Below are 4,708 nucleotides of genomic sequence, written 5' to 3'. Positions count from 1 at the left end.
GGGAGCGGAGAAGATGACACTGGAGCGGAGGAGAGTGGAGGAGATGACACTGGAACGGAGGAGAGCTGAGATGAGCCGCGGAGAGTGGAGAAGCTGTAAGAGACTGCGCCTGTGAGACCTACCATGGCCACAGTAGATGTGTTTTCTCAACTTTGCTATGGCAGGAAACTCATACATTGTTAAGGCAGGAAGATAACACTATTGCCACAGAAGAGATTTAAGGCAGGAATATAACACCACTGCCGCCACATACATTTTTAAAGGAGCAAATCGACTGACGCCATGGAGCTACAGGGGAGGCTGATACTGCAAAACTTAACCAAACCCCTGTGCATGTGCCCAGACTTGGGGTCAGGGGGATCAAGGTGCCTGGAGGCCCCTGAGGAACGTTGGGCACGTACACCATTGTTGGGTGGGGGGTGTGGTTGAGCAGAACAGCTTGTAACAACTCTATAAAAAACAGAACCAACTAACATGGGACAGAACGTTCCCCCACCGGACTTGAAAACTAATTGGACTGTCAGGACGCCACAGCTCCAGGCTGGTAGCTATTGCTTTGAACTCTTTCCTTTTCTTTCCTTCTTTCTTTCCTTCCTTTCTCTCTCTTTATCTTGCACCCTCTCTCCCTTTGCATTCGCAGATTTATTGTTGGGCAAATAAAGTTCCTTGGCTCTTGACTCCGTTTTGAGTCTTAATTCTGTCCCCGAGAATACTAACAGAACCAATCCCTGGTCTCAGACCGGCATGCAACAAATATAGTGACTGTTTTCTTGTCTGAGAAAGCAGGTAGCCCAAGTTTTGTGATGTCCTCGACATGGCTACCAGGGCACGGTGAGAAACAGCAAGAAAATTCTGTCCTGGCATCTTCTCCATAGGAGCAGTGGCTGGATGTTTCCTATGTCAGTTTCAGCTCTGGATGAGTGCAAAAGTGACGGGTCAATTTTCTCACATCAGAAAGCTGGTAGCCCAAGCTTTGTGGTGTCCCTCACGTGCCTACAAGGGCACAGTGAGAAATAGCAAGAGAATTCCTTCCTGGCACTGTCTCCAGAGCATCAGTGGCTGAACATTTCCAACATGTATTTGGGTTCCAGTAGAATGCCTAAGTAATGGGCCAAATTTCCTCACATCAGAACGCAGGTAGCCCAAGTTTTCTGGTGTCCTTAACGTGGTTATCAGGGCACAGTGAGAACCAGCAAGAGAATTCTGTCCTGGTACCTTCTCCAGGGCAGCAGTGGCTGGACAGTTCCAGTGTGTATTTCGGCTCCCTACGAGTGCAAAAGTGACAGGTCAATTGTCTCTTCTCAGAAAGCAGGTAGCCCAAGCTTTGTGGTGTCCTTCATGTGGCTACCAGGGCAGGGTAAGAAACACAAAGAAAACTCCTTCCTGGCACTTTGTCCGGTGGAGCAGTGGCTGAACGTTTCCAATGTGCAACTGAGCTCCGAACAAGTGAGAATAGCCAAGACCCATGAGAAAATGTAGTCACCATTTTCTTGGCTCAGGAAGCAGGTAGCCCAAGCTTTGTGGTGTCCTTCACATGGCTACCAGGGCACAGTGAGAACCAGCAAGAGAATTCTGTCCTAGCACCTTCTTCACTGGAGCAGTGACTGGACATTTCCAATATTTGACTGGGCTCCAAATGAGTACAAAAGTGACGGGTCAGTTTTATTGTTTCAGAAAGCAGATAACCCAAGTTTTGTGATATCCCTCAAGTGGCTACTAAAGCACAGTGAGAGACACAAAGAAAATTGTTTCCTGGCACTTTTTATGCGGCACCATTTGTTACACACAGCAGTCGGGCTGCTTCATGCAGGCAGGAATGACAAATTGCTGCTGTTGTCTCTGCATAAGGTGCATCCCCCGTTTCACAGTTCCTGCAGACCTTGACAAAACAGCTCCAACTTTTTTGACATTCTGGCATCATTAAAACATCTTAAACATCCCCAAAGCTACAGCATTGGATATCTGACAGGGAAGGATTGAAAGTCATCTCCTGAGAAGTTCTCTGAATTATTACTAATGGCTTTTAACCATTCTTGGAACAATGGGGAAATCCTTGAGGATTAAGAAAAGAGGAAAAAAACCAACCCCCAAAACAACAAGACATTCTCTCTCCTCATCCAAGGAATAAAAGATAAAAAGAAAAAAGAAACAAAACTCTAGTGTTATCCAGTATTTAAAAAATTATAAGCTGCATGGTCAGTGTAAGTACAGCTCATCAGGTCTGAAATCTCCCAGGCAAACCAACAGAGCAGTTGACATTGAAGGATCTTATAAAGAAAAAACAATCAAAATGGTTTCACAGAGAACAGTTTTCTGTGAACATTATTTTTTAATTAATTACACATCTGGGTTGGTAAAAGTATCTATTGACACCATAAATTTCTGTAAGGCACTGTTCTTGAGCCCATACCTTACAGAATGTTGGTGGAGCATGTTAGACGCTAGTTAGTACATAAGGATTTGTCCTAGAGAAACCCAGAGTCTGCAGCTATTTGGCATCTTTATCAAGCAAGTTAATGAAATTAATAAAACAATTGCACAGTCAATCTGCAAAAGAAGCTGACAACAAATGAAAGCAATGAAAAGACTGATTATACAACAAAGTTTTCTGGAAAAGCTGTTCAATAAAAATACAGTTATTAAGGTCCCTGCTAGAGTAATGCTGTGAAATAGATCGTAATGTTTTAGAAAGGAGAGACACGTTCGTCGTGTGCCATCTGGCCTTAAACCCTGGTTATGTGAATTTCTAGAAATAAAGGGAACAGGCCTTCAGACACATTTTCAGAACAACCGAAAAATGCATTTCAGAGGGTAAATGGCAAACTGAATGTGAACAGCGTAATGAAGCAGCTGGTAAGGAAAAAAAGAGGTAGCTGAGAGTGGAGCAATGCTACATAAACCAGACTAGTACAGAATACCGCAGCTGGTTCCTGCTTCACCTCTCTGGACTGAAAAAGTCAAAAAAACATTGATCAGTATATAAAATGACAGCAAAGCACAACAACAACAAACAAGAAAAAATTAGAAAACAACTGTGTTGACTGAGACTAGCAAGTCTCAGTTCATACAGCAAATGATCTATGGAGTTAATTAAGACTACAAATACGTAGGGAGCCATTTCTGGTACCATAAAGCTATTTAAGTTACCAGGACTGAGCGATATGAGATGCAGGAGCTGAAATTAAAACAAAAGTTCAAATGAGAAGATATAGTTTTTAGTGTAATTAATCAGTGGAACAAGTATCGAGTGACAAGCTGGTCTATTAACACACACACACAGAGACACACAGACGCACAGACACACACACACGCGCGCGTGCGCGCGCCCAACTAGATCTCTTCCTAAAAATCTGTAGGAGCTGTTTGCTGGGGCAATGACTGGTGTCCCTCAGGCGTCTCTGTTGGCATCAATACTATTTCCTGACCTCATCAGTGACGCAGACAGGGGGACCTGTTGGAGCACTGCGTCCGGAGGAAGGCCAGGAAAACAATCAGAAGGCCGGAACGCCTCTCCTAGGAGGACAGGCTGGGAGAGCTGGGGCTGCTCAGCCTGGAGAAGAGAAGGCTTCAGGGAGACCTTACTGCAGCCTTTTGGTACATAAAGGGGCTTGTAAGAAAGGCTGGAGACTTATTCACCAAGGCTTGTAGTGACAGGACAAGGGACAATGGTATTAAACTGAAAGAGGGCTGATTTAGGCTGGACAAGAGAAAGACATTTTTGACAATGGGGGTGGTGAGACACTGGAGCAGGTTGCCCAGAGCAGCTGTGGATGCCCCATCATTGGAAGTGTTCAAGGGCAGGTTGGACCAGGCTTTGACAAACCTGGTCTAGTGAAAGATGTCTGCGCCTATGGCCAGGTGTGTGGACTAGGTGGTTTTTAAGAGTCCCTTCCAACCCAAACCGTTCTGTAAGGTAGAATTTTGACCTGGATTTGCAAAATGTTAGGCTAACTGAACTCTTATGGGCTGAATAGCACTCACAGGTGCTTGAACAGTAAATCTTAGCACAGTAGGCTGTAGTACAGTTCCCTGGTTTTGTACATTAGTTATAGCCCCCCATACACGTGAATTCCCCAATTAAAATACCTCCCTTGAGGCTAAATTCTCCCACACCCTCAGCGCAATAGAGCCCAGCTGCAGTCACACTGGGTAGCCTGCCTTTTTCCATCTACAGCAGGATGCAGGTGCTCCTGAAAAGATGACACTCCTCACAAGTAGTGCACTGCACTGGTGCAGCAGCGCCAGCACCTCTTAACCAGCTTGAGCCAAACCAGCTGACAATCTGCTGTAACACTGATGGAGCATGAACGTACTGCTGGATAATGGGGGTTTTCCCACATGCCATGTTTGTGTGGGGGAAGATGCTGTTGATGCATCTCTATAAAAGCCAGGTGGTCACGAATTATCCATGTCTAGAAAGCAAGTCTGGCTAGTAACTCCTAAATGACAGTAAACAGGACTCTAGGCTGAAATCACTAAGAAAAACCTCCTATACGTCTTGGGTTTATCATGTGGTCCATCTCTTGGGTGGGAAGGTAGGAAACGTGGTCAAAGTACAGCTGCGCCGAGTGGGGTACTGAGGAGAAATGGTGCAGAGAACTGAGCAGCACCAGAGCATGCGGGAACAACCAAGTGGGCAGGGTGGGGTGTGTTGCACAAGCAGGGATAGTACCAAGAACACTACACACCAAAAAGACAAGAAACCGCA

The sequence above is a fragment of the Falco peregrinus genome, chromosome 7 (assembly GCF_023634155.1).
Source record: "Falco peregrinus isolate bFalPer1 chromosome 7, bFalPer1.pri, whole genome shotgun sequence".
NCBI classification, from domain to species: domain Eukaryota; kingdom Metazoa; phylum Chordata; class Aves; order Falconiformes; family Falconidae; genus Falco; species Falco peregrinus.
The sequence above is the reverse complement of the archived record's forward strand: the minus strand, read 5'-3'. Positions refer to the sequence as shown.